The 18,395-nt window shown below is 42.5% G+C and overlaps 1 protein-coding gene across 3 annotated transcripts in view; it reads right to left on the bottom strand.

Annotated features, from left to right (window-relative positions):
- Positions 1-17,658, bottom strand: part of erbin (erbb2 interacting protein) — a 149,173-nt gene extending 131,515 nt beyond the window's left edge. For 2 of the 3 annotated variants that reach the window (XM_014137072.3, XM_045691890.2), the window contains exon 1: positions 17,060-17,657. The gene's annotated coding sequence lies outside the window, so the exon portion shown is untranslated. Of the gene's footprint in view, positions 1-17,059 lie in introns of all 3 variants that reach the window. The other variant, XM_045691888.2, reaches the window with a different exon arrangement.
- Between the last annotated feature and the right edge of the window lie 737 nt (positions 17,659-18,395).

Genomic DNA, 18,395 nt, shown 5'->3' with positions numbered 1-18,395 from the left:
CTAACATCTGCCGGGGGAGATTGGGCATTGAGCCAGGACGGGTTGTGCAGGCCGTGCGCTCTAGACCTCCAGTGCGTCTTCAGGACCCGGTCTATCCTATGCCTGCGCCCAGAACCAGGCCTCCTGCATGTCTTCCCATCCTGGTCAAGCCCGTGCCTCCTCCTCGGACCAGTCCTCCAGTGGGTTTCCCCATCTTGGTCAGTCCTGTGCCTCCTCCTCGGACCAGGCCTCCAGTGGGTCTCCCCATCCTGGTCAGTCCTGTGCCTCCTCCTAGGACCAGGCCACCAGTGGGTCTCCCCATCCTGGTCTGTCCTGTGCCTGCTCCACGGACCAGGCCACCAGTGGGTCTCCCCATCCTGGTCTGTCCTGTGCCTCCTCCTCGGACCAGGCCTCCAGTGGGTCTCCCCATCCTGGTCAGTCCTGTGCCTCCTCCTAGGACCAGGCCACCAGTGGGTCTCCCCATCCTGGTCTGTCCTGTGCCTGCTCCACGGACCAGGCCTCCAATGGGTCTCCCCATCCTGGTTAAGCCTGTACCTCCTCCTCGGACCAGGCCTCCAGTGGGTCTCGCCAGTCCGGAGCCGCCAGAGCCGCCCACCAGTCCGGAGCTGCCAGAGCCGTCCGCCAGTCCGGAGCTGCCAGAGCCGCCCGCCAGTCAGGAGCTGCCAGAGCCGCCCGCCAGTCAGGAGCTGCCAGAGCCGCCCGCCAGTCAGGAGCTGCCAGAGCCGCCCGCCAGTCAGGAGCTGCCAGAGCCACTCTTGTGCAGTAGGGCAGATGGAAGACTATTCCACTCCTCAAACTAGGCTCTCTGTATGCTGTAGGCGTGTGATAAATGCAATGAATGACGACTAACGAAAACACATATGCGCCAAAATTAACACTATAGACCGATAAGCATGACTGATCAAATGTATTTTCTCCGGCTAACCGATTAACGGTTAACCATTAACATTCCTAGAATCAATCTTTAATTCATGTGAGTTTAATGGTAATTCAATTTGCCCATTATTGTATTTTTGTAAGGACATGCATGAATAGACTATTGGTTAATGAAACATTTGTGAGATGTCAGATGACAACAGCTGTATTATTATGACTAAGGCAGGGAGTGGGAAATACGCATGACATCTCTGTTTTGTATGCAACTGACAGGACTGCTGCATCATTTTAATTTGTCACAACACAAAGAAATCTAATCTAAAATAATCCTCAATTGTTGTTGTGGACAAATTAATACTATCAATTTAGTTATTATTTTATGGAGGAACAATTTGGCTTGTTTAGGGTGCATCTATCTTGTTGTTTGCGGTCTGAAAAACATTGCTAGATTAGCTGTCTGTTTTGTCAAGAATGAGGCTAGTGTATGCTATTGGCCTATCCTAAACTACCTTATAGACCTCTTTCAAAGGGGAGTTCTTATAGAACGGCAGCAAAAAAAAGCCTCTATTTACATGTTGCTTATGAATGCATTTCACACTACTTTTGAATTATAATTTGATTTTAAGGCTCGTATGAATGTCCTGCTTAATATAATGTTTGTGTCATCATTGCAAATCAAATGCATTATACTTAAGAAACACTTCAAATAAAACGGCTAGCTTTTGCTAAAGCCTATATCAATGAGCGTTAGCATTCTAGCTAACAACTGCTGCATCCAAAATAGTTATTTTGCAAAGATCACAAACAAAAATAATCTTAGCGACTGTTCAAGCAAGAATCAAAACATAATTGTAAGCGCATGATAGCACAAAAAGGTTTTTGTTTAGAAGTAATAAAACTTAAATCTAGGCTATGTTGAATGGACGCAGATGGAAATGGCTTTCCATGACATCAGTGTGTTGTATACTGGAAAATGGTCTACAGGCACATAGCCTACACCTCTTGGAAAGCCACAGAAATAAAGTAGCATTAGCATACACAGCCTAGAGTGTAGCCAGTGAGGCCTAATCTACTGTGGCTATAGACTACATAGTATATCCACACAAGGCCTCAATAGGTTCATCATTCCTCTAAGCCCAGAGTACATCAGGCCAGTATTGTCTGCCTACACATGTCATTGCGGCCTGTGGCCTTGCCAGCTGATCGGAGACAAACCCAATCAGCGCTGGGCTCACCCCCCCCCCTTGCCTTGACTCTCCCTGAGCCCATACAGCACAATGGAGCTACAGTGCAGCCCAACACTGTCTGTGTGTGTCACAGTCAGCTGAGCACACTACTGGGCTGCATCATCATTGCCACTTTATGCTCCCCTTCCTACGGAGGGCTTTTAGTTCTCTCTTAAAGCTGCGATAGCTAACTTTTTGGGCGACCCGACCAAATTCACATAGAAATGTGTTTTAGATCTGTCATTCTTATTGAAAGCAAGTCTAAGAAGCAGTAGATCTGTTCTATGTGAACAATTTCTATGCTTCCCGTTCTTAAGTTTAGTTTTTTACGTCTTTACTTTCTTTTTTGTACACCAGTTTCAAAACAGCTGAAAATACAATATCGTTGGTTATGGAAAATATATTATAAAATAATATATCTTTAAGTATCATGGATTTACTAATGGCTCCATGCATTCACACATACACTACATGACCAAAAGTATGTGGACACCTGGTCGTTGAACATCTCATTCCAAAATCATGGCCATTAATATGGAGTCGGTACCCCCTTTGCTGCTATAACAGCCTCCACTCTTCTGGGAAAGCTTTCCACTAAATGTTGGAACATTGTTGCGGGGACTTGCTTCCATTCAGCCACAAGAGCATTAGTAAGATTGGGCACTGATGTTGGCCGATTAGTCCTGGTTCGCAGTTGGCGTTCCAATTCATCCCAAAGGTGTTCGATGGGGTTGAGGTCTGGGCTCTGTGCAGGCCAGTCAAGTTCTTCCACACCAATCTCGACAAACCATTTCTCTATGGACCTCGCTTTGTGCACGGAGGCATTGTCATGCTGAAACAGGAAAAGGCCTTCCCCAAACAGTTGCCACAAAGTTGGAAGCACAGAATTGTCTAGAATGTCATTGTATGCTGAAGCATTAAGATTTCCCTTCACTGGAACTAAGGGACCTAGCCCGAACAGCCCCAGAACATTAATCCTCCTCCACCAAAGCTTTACAGTTGGCACTATGCATTCGGGCAGGTAGCGTTCTCCTGGCATCCGCCAAACCCTAGATTCGTCTGTCAGACTGCCAAATGGTCGAGCGTGATTAATGACTCCAGAGAACGCGTTTCCACTGCTTCAGAGTCCAGTGGTGGTGAGCTTTACATCACTCCAGTCGACGTTTGGCATTACGCATGGTGATCTTAGGCTTGTGTGCGGCTGCTCGGCCATGGAAACCCATTTCATGAAACTCCCGAAGAACAGTTATTGAGCTGATGTTGCTTCCAGAGGCAGTTTGGAACTCGGTATTGAGTGTTGCAACCAAAGACAGACTATTTTTACATGGTACGCGCTTCAGCACTCACCAGTCCCGTTCTGTGAGCTTGTGTGGCCTACCACTTTGTGGCTGAGCCGTTGTTGCTCCTAGACGTTTCCACTTCACAATAACAGCACTTACAGTTGACCGGAGCAGCTCTTTCAGGGCAGAAATTTGACGAACTGCTTGTTCGAAAGGTAGCATCCTATGATGGTGCCACGTTGAAAGTCACTAAGCTCTTCAGTAAGCCCATTCTACTGCCAATGTTTGTCTAAGGAGATTGCATGGCTGTGTGCTTGATTTTATATACCTGTCAGATATATTCATATTCAGTAGGCCTATAAAGTACACACTGTGTATATGCACGCACACACACACACACACACACACAGGTAAAGGGCATCTGTAGTACTCTCCCTCTGGTGTGCTGTGAAGTGAATAAGAGCAAAGCAACCCAGTGTCTGATCTGCATCTAGTAGACACCAGACGCAGAGCATTAGCCAATACAAAAATGTATTAGCTGCATCAAACCCATACTCCAAATACTAGAACACAGGCATATTTAGGCCTATGTACACTCATTGTTACTGTACTAACTGCTGTTTACGCACAGTAACCTGCCCTAGACAAAGCAAAGCAAACTTTTTTTTTTGCTGGCACTCACATAGGCCTAACAATAAACAGTGGATTAAGGGAGCGATAGAGTGTAGGCCTCCTTCTGTGTCAACCCTTACACATGTTTAGGCTACATGTGATAATGTGTGGCGTGCTTATGCATAAATATGCTCCGGATTGTCTCGCTCATTGTGGGCACTTAATTGAAAATAAGAAGAATTTGGCTTTGTGAATGTGTAACAGTCATGGTGTAGTAGAGAGAGGTAGGGGGAGAGAAATGGAGTGAGAGACAGATGTTCTCTAAAGTGGGTCAGAGGCAGAGTGGAGAGGCAGAGTGGAGAGGCAGAGTGCACAGATGTTCTCTAAAGTGGGTCAGAGGCAGAGTGGAGAGGCAGAGTGGAGAGGCAGAGTGCACAGATGTTCTCTAAAGTGGGTCAGAGGCAGAGTGGAGAGGCAGAGTGCACAGATGTTCTCTAAAGTGGGTCAGAGGCAGAGTGGAGAGGCAGAGTGGAGAGGCAGAGTGCACAGATGTTCTCTAAAGTGGGTCAGAGGCAGAGTGGAGAGGCAGAGTGCACAGATGTGAGTTACATTTGTCAGACTGTCATATCAAATGATATGCAAACTGACACGTTACAGCTATATTACAAAGCCAAGAATGGGTTTTTGGCTGATATTAAATGGGCTATCAGCTACTTTTCAAAATGTGTAGCTATTTTTCTAAAGTAGTAGCTTTTTAATTGTGGCCATCTAGAATTGCATTTTTAATTGTTGGGTTTATAAAAGCACATTTCACTACAGCAGCAATGAGCAAGGAGGTGATATTCCCCTCAAAATAGGCTCTGTATGCTGTGCACGTGTAATAAATAAGATACAAAACGGCTGAGGAAAATACACACACGCCAATTTAATTCCACAAAATTATGCAAATGATTCTAATGTCAACCCCGTTCAGCATGTATAGCCAGATGAGAGTTGTGTCTCTGGTGGTAGTTTAGGCTACGGCTTCGGGCAGCGCATTTTATAAAAAATAACCTAGCAAATTAGATTGGTTGTCACTCAACTATTTTTTTATTTTTTTGGTTGTCACTCAAATAATACGGCGAAATATTGCGTAAGCCATTTTACAAAGATTTGAATTCTGAAGGTGACACGCAGATGTGCCAGATTTGGAATAGTCCTATCCTTCGTTGGTCAGCACGCGAAGCTTCGCACAGCGCGCAGTTTCAGTGGTTCAACCTTCTGGGACTGTACCACCAACTGAAGTTGGCTCTGCCTGGAGTACCCCTGAAATACCCCCTCGTGTGCATTTTACCAGTAAGCCTATGGTCGCCTGAGTCTTCAAGTTAGTTCAGTCCTTAAATAATATTGTTCTGTACCATGTATTTATGTCATGTTTCATGTGGAAGCCAGGAAGAGTAACTGCTGCTTTTGCAGCGGCTAATGGGGATCCTAATAAATACCAATACCCCCGTGGATAGGACAAGTACCCCCAGGGGTCCTAGTACACCTGGTTGGGAATCACTGGACTAGGCTACTGATATTGCCTGGGATTGTTCAGCATGCAAATTGACTTGTAGATCAATGATAGTCAACACAATTACATGATTACTTCGTCAATGAAGAGGACGAAGTTATCACATACGATTAGGAATTTTCGGAAGTTAGAAAGAAAGTAATTGGAGCTTAACACAATTGTGAACCACCAATTAGTAACGTTTGAATCAATTTTCTGACCGATGCAAGCTACTTTTGGATCAGTTTGGGATCCTGCGGGCTGATGCACTCATATCCTAAACAATTGAACCGGGGTCCGATACGTATCGCTGAATCAATATATCCCTAATAGGGGTGTAATGGTTCACCAAACCCACGGTTCGGTACGTATTGCTGTTTCGTATATATATTTAAAAAATGTCAACACACGATTACTAATCAACAACAACAACACTAAAATAGTATAATATGCGTGTGGATTCAATATGTAAACATGGCTCAGACATTGTATAGGCCTATCCTATGTTTTCTGACTAATTTAAATATGCACACTTGTGTGACTCAAAGGGGACGTGTCTGTAGCACGGTACTTCTCATTTCCCACTCCGGGGTAATGTGATGGGCTGTCACTATAAAGTGGCTCTCTGTAGCCCTGGAGGTCCATCCATCTCTAGTAAGCACAACACAGGGTGCATTGGCCAATTCATTGACACCTTTGGCTTTAGCTTGCTTATATAAAGCGGTTACTACCGTTTTGTGGAAATGGGTGCCAGAGGGCGAAGTTTAATGTGGCTCGATCACTTTCACAAAGTGCTGAAACCCCCTACATTTTTCAACTACCGGGAATGGGCGCATATCTGCGGCTATGAACATTGCCATCGCTCCTGTAATTTCTTTGGTCCGGTCAGTCAGTTGTGAAGGGCTGCTTGAATGCAGAGGGGAGACCATTTTTTTTGCATTTCCGTCTTGCTCTGGTGGTAGGAATACTGAGGTGATGTCGGCGTAAATGTGTCAACATGTGCGAGGTGTCGGCAGCTGCATAGGCTATTCTGGTTGGGCAGTGGTGACATACTCTCTGTCCGTCGCCCTTATAAACTACTGGGAAGCCAAATTAGTTCCCGGCTGCAGCTCTCAAAAGTAGTTTAAAATGCGCCAATTAAGATTTAATTTTGATTAAAATGTGTGCATGGGCTCTAGTTGTTTTAATGTAATAGCCTAAATAGCATTTTCAGCTCAGATTTACCCAAGGCATACAATGCAGCGTAGGGATAGCCTATAAACCTACTGTTTTTAATCTATTAATTTAGGTTCACAGTGCGGACCGAACCAAGATCCCCATGCCGAACGGTACGAATTCGTGTACCGTTACACCCCTAATATTAACCCATTGATTCTTGAAGAGTATAACTCTTGAGCTTAGTTAAACTGTCGTACCCTATCAGAAGCCCAAATATGAGCTTGTTTTCCAATGTTTGTAAACAATGTAAACAAACACTGTATAGGCTCAAAACATGATTGTTACTATACATTTTCATATCATGGATGGTCCTCAAATATTTTTAATTGTCCTCCTACATTTTTCAACTTAGGAGCAAGTGCTCCTTGTAATTTTTTGTTATGTAATGGTGACCATATTACCGCCACACCGGCAGTCACAAGTCATGACCCCAGTCAAATTCCATGTGACCGCTTAGTGACGTTAACTAGGCTTCTCCAGGAGCTGATGCTGCTGTAGTCTACCAAACTTGCTAAAGTCCCTCTAATCACTCTGACTTCAATGCAAATGTACAGTTGAAGTCGGAAGTTTACATACACTTAGGTTGGAGTCATTAAAACTCGTTTTTCAACCACTTGATACATTTCTTGTTAACTTCACTAGGGTATTTTCACGGCCAGATGAAAAACGTACCCAAATTAAACGGCCTACTACTCGGTCCCAGGAACTGGAATATGCATATTATTAGTAGATTTGGATAGAAAACACTCTGAAGTTTCTAAAACTGTTTGAATGATGTCTGTGAGTATAACAGAACTCATATGGCAGGCAAAATCCTGAGAAAAATCTAAGCAGGAAGTGAGAATTCTGGTGCTTGAAGTCCTTTTTGTGTACAGCCTGTGCAAGAAACCAAGCAGAGCTCACGCCTTTCATGCAACTTTTTTCAAATCATCGTTAGCCGCATCGGGCTCATCTCTGTCTTCAAAACACATCAAATGGTCTTCTCCATTGCCGTCCCAGTATCACTCTCGGAAATGTCTTACAAAAGAGACCCATTGTGTGTCTGCTATCAATGAATATACTGATGTTTACTGTATAATCATGCTTACTGCCATTTTGTCAAACAGCAACATTAGGGTCAGTGTATGTGGTGGAGCCGTCCTAGTCCGACTCAGGCTTCTTTTGGGTCTGAGTCCTCCAGCGAACAAGGCCCTTGCCTCACTAATCCAACAACCGTTCCCATTTCTGCTGTCTTGGCAACACACACAAACTCACAATGAAAACCATTCTAAATGTTGATTGCCCTTTCGTCCTATACCCCCTTAACACGGCCGCCCTCCCGCAGCAACAAGAAAATAGCATTAATGCCCTGGTTTTAGGACATCCTCCGAGTGAGTTCTGGAGATGGAGGAATGAGGTTTCCATTCACACCAGCAAGCCAGACATCAACAGAAACGGTCCAACTGACTTTCTCTTGACTGTGGGACAGTAGCAGTAGACCTATGGGGTTTACTCAATGCCTTGTCCTGTGAGTTTATGTAGGCTGTTAGGTGTATGCAGGCTTTGGTCCACTTTGAGCCTAGCGTTAGCCTATAACACCTGTTTTTACTAATCGTTGAGACCTAGTGCTGGGGCAAAATCCCCCCCACACAGCTCAGAGGGACAAGGAGCAAAAATAAACTGTCATGGTGTCTCCCTATAGATATGTAGTAATTTGTGACAATACCACACAACCCAGTGAAAATAGAGATAAAAAGCATTCTCTGGGGCCATTAATTCAATTGACTGGATTTTGATGTATTGAGCGAAGGGCAGATGGACAGGGAATCAGTCAAAGGGCTGACAGTGAACGACACTGTCAAAGCCAAATGGACTGATATAGGCCCCATCTTCTAGAGAGAAGCCACTGGGGGAAGGGCTCAGATACATTACCAGTACAAAAGGCCAGCCCCCACTCCCCATAGATGATGAAAGGGGTTTCAGTGTCATTTCTGAAGTGAATCAGATTAAAGAGAGACACGGAATAAGAGAGAGCATGCTTGAGCTTATTCTCAGGATGCAGATGAAAATCAAATTGTTCCAAAACTGTCGTCACTGGCAGCAGCTAAATGGGTGATATATAGCCCTTTAAAATTCCCATCCCAATTTCCACAAATGTGGGTAATCAATGAAAGTCAATCTAAGGACACTGGAGTCATGCTCCAATACACATTGATTCCTCATGACAGTAACCAAGTCACCTACTGAGCCTTAAACAGGGTAGATTAGGTTGCACAGCCACAGAGGCATCATATTGACTAAGTTTCCTTTTCTTTTCAAGATTATATCATTCTAAATTATTGTTGTTTCCAAGTGGCACGTAATAAACAATTCAAAACCAATAACTTACCATGGGTACGGCCTAGGTTTCATGAGGTGCTTTCTTCTTACTCAACAACATAAAATGATCTACAATATATCTGATGCTGTCTGTACCAAGAACATGTGATATAAGCACGGCTTTACAGTCAGGCAGTGAATATACAGTAGCACTCGAGAGACCGGGCTCTCTACGTCTTAATGGAAACATTCCATAGCACTTTCACACACACTTAGTCCTGACGCATGGCTCTGGTGGAATGGATCTGGAGGATCCATCTAAATAGTTCCCTTCTGGGGGGATGGATCGGACCATTGTGAAGCAGAAGAGAGCTCCATGGAAAATGGCATGAATCACTACTGTAAGGTTTGACCAGTAAGACCCCTCTCAACTCCTAAAGATCATTGTTGCCTGCCTTGTCAATTGCTTGCAATGCAAAGGCAGCAATGAATCTCAAACTATTTGTTTTGAGAGCGAGACAGGAGACGGATCCATTTCACCTTATGATTGTTAGTCATCATGAGCAAGGCAAAGGGGAAAATACACAGGGTGTGCTTACAACATTGTCAGTGACATACAGTGGGGGGGGGGGGGGAGTATTTGATCCCCTGCTGATTTTGTACGTTTGCCCACTGATAAAGAAAGGATCAGTCTATAATTTGAATGGTAGGTTTATTTGAACAGTGAGAGACAGAATAACAACAAAAATATCCAGAAAAATGTCAAAAATTGTATAAATTGATTTGCATTTTAATGAGGGAAATAAGTATTTGACCCCCTCTCAATCAGAAAGATTTCTGGCTCCTAGGTGTCTTTTTATACAGGTAATGAGCTGAGATTAGGAGCACACTCTTAAAGGGAGTGCTCCTAACCACAGCTTGTTACCTGTAAAAAAGACACCTGTCCACAGAAGCAATCAATCAATCAGATTCCAAACTCTCCACCATGGCCAAGACCAAAGAGCTCTCCAAGGATGTCAGGGACAAGATTGTAGACCTACACAGGGCTAGAATGGGCTACAAGACCATCGCCAAGCAGCTTGGTGAGAAGGTGACAACAGTTGGTGCGATTATTCGTAAATGGAAGAAACACAAAAGGACTGTCAATATCCCTCGGCCTGGGGCTCCATGCAAGATCTCACCTCGTGGGGTTGCAATGATCATGAGAACGGTGAGGAATCAGCCCAGAACTACACGGGAGGATCTTGTCAATGATCTCAAGGTAGCTGGGACCATAGTCACCAACAAAACAATTGGTAACACACTACGACGTGAAGGACTGAAATCCTGCAGCGCCCGCAAGGTCCCCCTGCTCAAGAATACATATACATGCCCATCTGAAGTTTGCCAATGAACATCTGAATGATTCAGAGGACAACTGGGTGAAAGTGTTGTGGTCAGATGAGACCAAAATGGAGCTCTTTGGCATCAACTCAACTCACCGTGTTTGGAGGAGGAGGAATGCTGCCTATGACCCCAAGAACACCATCTCCACCGTCAAACATGGAGGTGGAAACGTTATGCTAAGGGGGTGTTTTTCTGCTAAGGGGACAGGACAACTTCACCGCATCAAAGGGACGATGAACGGGGCCATGTACCGTCAAATCTTGGGTGAGAACATCCTTCCCTCAGCCAGGGCATTGAAAATGGGTCGTGGATGGGTATTCCAGCATGACAATGACCCAAAACACACGGCCAAGGCAACAAAGGAGTGGCTCAAGAAGAAGCACATTAAGGTCCTGGAGTGGCCTAGCCAGTCTCCAGACCTTAATCCCATAGAAAATCTGTGGAGGGAGCTGAAGGTTCGAGTTGCCAAACGTCAGCCTCAAAACCTTAATGACTTGGAGAAGATCTGCAAAGAGGAGTGGGACAAAATCCCTCCTGAGATGTGTGCAAACCTGGTGGCCAACTACAAGAAACTGACCTCTGTGATTGCCAACAAGGGTTTTGCCACCAAGTACTAAGTCATGTTTTGCAGAGGGGTCAAATACTTATTTCCCTCATTAAAATGCAAATCAATTTATAACATTTTTGACATGCATTTTTCTGGATTCTTTTGTTGTTATTCTGTCTCTCACTGTTCAAATAAACCTACCATTAAAATTATAGACTGATCATTTCTTTGTAAGTGGGCAAACGTACAAAATCAGCAGGGGATCAAATACTTTTCCCCCCCACTGTAGCCTTGTTTTTAGTGTCTAGTAGGGCTGGGCGATATGGCCTGAAAATCATCTCAAACTTATGGGCAATTCACAATATACATCTCCGTTTTTTAAATGTTCTCTCTAAATAAGCTTTGTTGTACAATTAAAAAGGTCAAATCCACTGCATTTAAAACAGTCAGCTATAATCTAATGAAGTCAGAGCTTGTTAACTTATACCTAGGATATACATCAGCCTTCCACAAACAATTGTTATTTTATTATTTTATCAAAATAGTTTAACCTGATTTTTCACAATAATCACTGATCTGGCTTTCAAGTCAGTCTATGAAAATGCCCTTTTTGTCACAAATTTAACCAGGACCATGCACAATTCACATTCACTAACAATGACTACCTTATTGTAGTAGGCATTATAGAAAATAAAACACAGGTCTCAAACAAATCTCTGAACAAAAATATAAAATACAATATGCAACAATTTCAAAGATTTTACTGAGTTACAGTTCATATAAGGAAATCAGTCAATAGACAATTAATTACCCGCCTTCCCTCAGACGATCCCGCAGGTGAAGCCGCCGTATTTGGAGGTTCTGGGGCATGGTTACACATGGTCTGCGGTTGCAGGACTGGTTGCCAAATTCTCTAAAACGTCATTGGAGGCGACTTCTGGTAGAGAAGTGAACAATCAATTCTCTGGCAACAGCTTTGGTGGACATTCCTGCAGTCAGCATGCCAACTGCACGCTCCCTCAACTTGAGACTTCTGGGGCCTTGTGTTTGACAAAACTGCACATTTTTTGTGGCCTTTTGTCCCCAGCACAAGGTGCACCTGTGTAATGATCATGCTGTTTAATCAGCTTCTTGATATGCCACATCTATCAGGTGGATGGATTATCTTGGCAAATGAGAAATGCTCACTAACAGGGATGTAAACAAATTTGTGCACAAAATGATATACTTCAGCTCATGAAACATGGGACCAACACTTTACATGTTGCGTTTATATTTTTGTTCAGTATATTTCAAGTTTAGCCAACTCAGATTTATTTGCTAGCTACCAAGGTAGAACATTTGAATTATTAAGAACACACCCCTTCTGTCTGTCTCCAACTGTTTGAACAGCATGCTAGCTTGTCCACTATGTTGATATATCGCCCAGCCCTTGCTCCATCAATAGTCCTATTTTGGAAATGTCCTCTGATGTTCTTCTAAGTTGTTTTGCAACTAGCCTATTGCTTGACATCCATGGGTTGTTAGAGAAATACAGGCCATCACAAGTTCTTTGTGATCGAGCATACAATATCATCTTCCTCAAAAATTGGAAATGTGCGAGTCTGCCAAAAATTGCCTACGATGTGTCCTCTGGAGAACTGTTTGTGTTTTGTGGAAAGTCTTGTCAAATTCAAGTCAATTTCACATCAAATCTCTCCACTTAATCATTTTATACAGCTGGATATTTGCCGAGCCAGTGGAACTGGCATGAACAAAGGTACACTAAGACTTTCTGTAATTTCAACAGTAAAACAATGTAGAATAAACAGTAAAATACCGTAAATGTGTTTTATATGCTGTAGATTGCACTGCATTGTGGGTAAAATGCTGAAAAAGACTTAACTGTAATTGGAAACCTACTGTAAAAACTAGTCTAAGATATTGTATTTCTTTACAGTAATTGCTTATGCCTACTGAAGATTGAAATGATGCGTTTCAGGCGCTAACCTCATGCTTTCGGGTGAGACATGAAGCTCAGACTATTTTAGTAAACCTTTTCTTGAAGCGGCTGTGAAGTGAAATAATATTTTCAGCAGCTCCTGGGTAGGTACCTCGATTTGGTTCTAAGTATCTTTATTGCTAGCCAACGTTGAATTACTGTATGTCTCCTTAGCAAACCTAGCTAGCTAACGTTTTCTAGCTTGCTCAAGTTGACACAATCCATTTCGGTCTGCTCAGAATTGCTCGTAAATATATTTTTGTGCGAATTAGGAAGAGTGACTGGTATGGTTTTATCATTACTACAGAGAAAATGACTTGTTTCTAGCAGTTCAAAAGATATGACCCATAAATTACCGGCGCAACGTTTTTCCAGATTGACGAGACACATTTTACACACAAACCATGTTGTGGGCCACCTACAAGCAAGCCCTAAAGCCGAAATTGAATGACCAGTGCACTGGTGTTGTGAGGTGCCTACCAACCTAAGGTGAAACTGTAGCCTATTAGTGTTGTCTGCAGTAGTTAGTATCAAGGGATAAAAAAATTCCCCTACCATGATTAGATCGTAGGATAGCAGCCTACTCAAGAAATAACTAATATTGGTAGCCATCTACATGTCACTATGATATAGTCTACTCAATGGGGAGAGAATGAATGGCAACAACAGTGTGTCCTCCTTAGCTGTCACAACCGTGTGATTCAATTCCCTCGGCTCTAAGCTGTGCGACATACATCATCGCTTTGCAGGCCAGGAGTGTCCGTATAGCCTCTCCCCGCTAACCATTTGTTCAATTTAAACACTGTTCCATATAATGTTACAGAACTAGTAAAACTGTTCACGATACCGTCAGTAGTTTGCTAAACTTTGGTGGCACAGGAAAAAAAGGAAAATCTGAGTCTGGTAAAATAATCAGTGTTATTGTGTAGGCTTTGAAGTAGGTGTACGTAGCAGCTTTATTTGTATTTGTTCAATGTCTCAATTGATATCATAAACTACATTAGATAAACAGTGCATTCGGAAAGTATTCAGACCCCTTGACTTTTTCCATATTTTGTTACGTTACAGCCGTATTCTGAAATAGATTTTTTCCCCCCTCATCAATCTACACATAATGACAAAGCAAAAACAGGTTAGACATTTTTGCAAATGTATAAAATACAAAAAAACTGATCACATTTACATAAGCATTCAGACCCTTTACTCAGTACTTTGTTGAAGCACCTTTGGCAGCGATTACAGCCTCGAGTCTTCTTGGGTATGACGCTACAAGCTTGGCACACCTGTATTTGGGGAGTTTCTCCCATTCTTCTCTGCAGATTCTCTCAAGCTGTCAGGTTGAATGGGGAGTGTTGTTGCACAGCCATTTTCAGCTCTCTACAGTCTTTTTACCCACAGAGTAACAGCCCTGGTGCACTCTCTCTCATTCTATTCTTTATTTTTCTATGCTTATTTAATTAAGGGTGAGAAGAGCTAACAAATCAGAGCCCCATGAGGAACACCTGATGCTGTGCTGACTTCTCTCACTTGGATGCTTTTCTGCCCAGTTGTGTTTCACTGCCTCTGAACCACCTTACCCCTGGGTTCCCCTGAGCATAGATCTAGGATGGTACACAATCCCAATTGAACTCCCTCTCCCACACACAATATCAATTTTATATCAATTACTTCTATTGTCAATACAGTTGTTACACTGAACAAAAACATAACACATGTAAAGTGTTGGTCCCATGTTTCATGAGCTGAAATAAAATACCCCAGAAATGTTCCATATGCACAAAAAGCTTATTTCAAATTTTGCACACAAATGTGTGTAAAATCCCTGTTAGTGAGCATTTCTCCTTTGCCTAAATAATCCATCCACCTGACACCTGTTCCATGTCAAGAAGCTGATTAAACAGCATGATCATTACTCAGGTGCACCTTGTGCTGGGGACAAAAGGCCACTCAAATGTGCAGTTGTCACAACACAAGGCCACAGAAGTTTCAAGTTGAGTGTGCAATTGGCATGCTGACTGCAGGAATGTCCACCAGATCTGTTGCCAGAGAATTGATTGTTCATTTCTCTACAATAAGCCGTCTCCAATGTAATTTTATTCCGAGAATTTGTGAGTATGTCCAACCGGCCAATCGCTGACCATGTGTATGGCGTCATGTGGGTGAGCGATTTGCTGATGTCAGCGTTGTGAACAGAGTGCCCAATGGTAGCGGTGGGGTTATGGTATGATTTTGTTGTTAATGTTACCATTTTGAATACATTTATTTTATGTGCAAATGTATTGTTTTTCTTACATTTAAATGTAATATCTGATTCGTGTTTTACTTTTTGCCATGGGAAAAAATATCACAGAATCGTCAGATTGTTTTGGCGACATGTGTCTTTAGCTATCATATTATACTAACCAAAATGTAAATAGCCTAATTCCTTTATAACAAGGCATGGTTAAAAGTAATCAATCCAACCAACAAGATCAGTCAAAAACCACTCTAAAAGATCACTCTTGCCTGCTGCTGTATGTCAACCAAATGTATTTATAAAGCCTTTTTACATCAGCAGATGTCAATAAGTGCTTACACAGAAACCCAGCCTAAAACCCCAAAGAGCAAGCAATGCAGATGTAGAAACACAATGCCTAGGCAAAACTCCCAAGAAAGGCAGGAAGAAACCTAGAGTGGAATCAGGCTCTGAGGGGTGGCCAGTCCTATTCTGGCTGTGCCTAGTGGAGATTATAAGAGTACATAGCAATTAAGGCCAGATTGTTCTTCAAGATGTTCATAGATGACCAGCAAGGTGAAATAATAATTACAGTGGTTATAGAGGGTGCAATAGGTCAGCACCTCAGGAGTAAATGTCAGTTGGCTTTTCGTAGCGGAGCATTCAGAGGTCGAGACAGCAGGTGTGGTAAAGAGACTACCTGTAAGAAGATGGCAAGCTCTTTATGGGATGGCATTTTCCCCAGTTGTCACACAATAATGAACAGCTCAGGTTGTCAGGTCAACAGGTTTACCTTTGGATAGTTCTAATAACCTGGAGGTGTTGTGGTGCAGAGTAGTGAAATTGATAATCCACAGTGAAGATGAGCCTACCAAGTGCCTCAAACCTATCCTGTTAGATTCCTCACCTGCTAATTCTCTAGGCTCACTAACTACAAAAGTAACAAACCAGTAATTTTGTATTTATTTTAAGAAAAAAAGAGCCTTTACTCCATAGACCTAAGCATAGGATGGCTCACAGTGAAAGCTAGTAATAGCCTATTTATCCAGGGTAAATACAAAAGGTTAACAAATAAGATTTGATGGAATTTTCACCTCCCACTAAGATCCCAGTCATTGCAGGGTTCTAATCATTCTAGCTAGATAGTTATAGTGAGAATGCCATTAGATACATTCTTATCACTTTCAGATACATCCGTAGCGAGATTAGCCTCACTGTCTCGGGTCAATAACACAGGATCAAAGCCAACTGATTGAAGTTAGCTAGTTTGGATACTAGATAGCTAATCTTATTAACAAAGGGAAAAGTTAATAAAATAAGTGCCAAGATGCCGAGTACAGCAGGACATCGGTCCTCGAATACGAACTGAAGGTGTGCGGCACAGGAAGCGATGAACAACATACATTGAATCTCGTTAGCTACAGTTTGCTGGCCTCTTATTTCCGCATTATACTGATTGTCAATAAACAGGACTCGTGCCTCTAAACAATGTCAGATAATGAATTGGGCTGTACGTTGGTAGCCTTCTAATGGAAAGTAAACAGTAGTTACATTAACGTTAATGACATTCCAGTGTAAGAAAACAAAACAAGTAAACGAGTAACGTTAATTGCCAGATTGTGATATTGCCACTTGTAAAACCATCAAACTATCTAGTATGCTTTACCACAATAACCAACCAACGCCACTGCATTAGTAATTATTAGTTAGCCAACCCAATTCGTAAGGAAATCCACCTGTAAAGAGTGCAAACTAGCGGGAATACACCCCATCGGCTAGCGACGCGACTAGGTAACTAGCTAACGCGTTTGTTCGCGACCACACACACTAGCCAACTGCTACCTATATAGCTACAGTGATAACGAGTGTCGTTAGACTTCACTTACCATACAATGGTGTCGATTTAGTTTCTCATTTGATATATAGTCCGAAAATGGTTAAATCCACGAACGTTTAAACTGTATAAATTCGCTGGCCGACAAGGTTTGTTTCTTCAAGCATCCACTTAAACTACACCTAGCTAGCTAGCTAATCAGTCAGACGCATTCTTTCGCGAGACCAATCCCCTCAAAAGTTGTTTATTGTTCAGAGTTTGCGTCTCGCTGAAAAAGTGTCCAGTCAGACAATACATAAACAAAAAGCGATTCCTAAAATAAACGGGGGAAATAGTTATCAAAAAGAATAATTGTATTTGGGTAAAAATATAAAAACGAACATAAACTAAAAAGGAATCCAAAATGTCCACAACAGCCAAGGAAATACAGAAGGCAAAAGAAGAAAAAAATCCACCACCGCCAAAGCAGAATCCTTTCGTCTGAAGAACGCCGCACCCAAATGTTTTCAGTCCTAATCTCTTGTTATTTTTTTCATTCAAAAATGTATGCATACATCTCGTTTGTAGCAAGAACACAGAGTTGGCCACAGTCTACCGAGCCAACACCAGTGTATGCGGCTGTATCGTTGGCCCAGTACGGCGACAACCTTGCATCTGAGTGCACTTACCTGATAGGCATGTTAATATAACCAATGAAAATTGTGTTTCAATCGTTTGTAAATTATGTTCACCAATACGGTTTGTGGAGAGGTAGGACATATTTTAGTTGATTATTTGCTGATATATTGATACTCACAAATATTTGGAAGGTTATTTTAACAACAGAAAATAATGTACATTTGGTATTGTGTGAACAAGACTTGTCTTAGCTCCAGTGAGAGACATGATATAGGGTACATTCACTCACAGTGGAAGAATCTCAATTGCGCATCCTCTCTCCTAGCCTCCTTCTCAAAACCCATTGGAGGAGAAGATCAGAGGGGCGGGACCTCTGGCTTTCTCATCCAATGGGTTATGAGAAGGAGGCGCTGAGAGGACACGAGAAGATTTCAATTGAGATTATCCCAGAGTAAAGTGATGGTGGTGATGGAATGTCACGATAATAATTTGACGCATGATCAAGATTTTCCTCCCTTCCTTGACGTAATCACTGATACCATTTTCAATAGATTAAAGTAATGATACACTGCATAGCTTTCATCAATCCTTTATAGGGTCACATCAGTGATAGCTTCAAGAGAGGAAAGAGGGAATGATGTAAGGAAATGGAAAAGGATCTTGGGCTGCTTTCTGATATTTTTTTCCACTAATTGGCCTTTTGACCAATTTCATCAATAGACCAATTAGTGAAAAAAAATAGAATTGGGCTGCCTGTCTGAACACAGCCA

This window comes from Salmo salar, chromosome 01, assembly GCF_965601325.2.
Source record: "Salmo salar chromosome 01, fSalSal1, whole genome shotgun sequence".
Lineage (NCBI taxonomy): Eukaryota > Metazoa > Chordata > Actinopteri > Salmoniformes > Salmonidae > Salmo > Salmo salar.
Note: the sequence above shows the minus strand (reverse complement) of the source record. Positions and strands in the feature narration are given on the sequence as shown.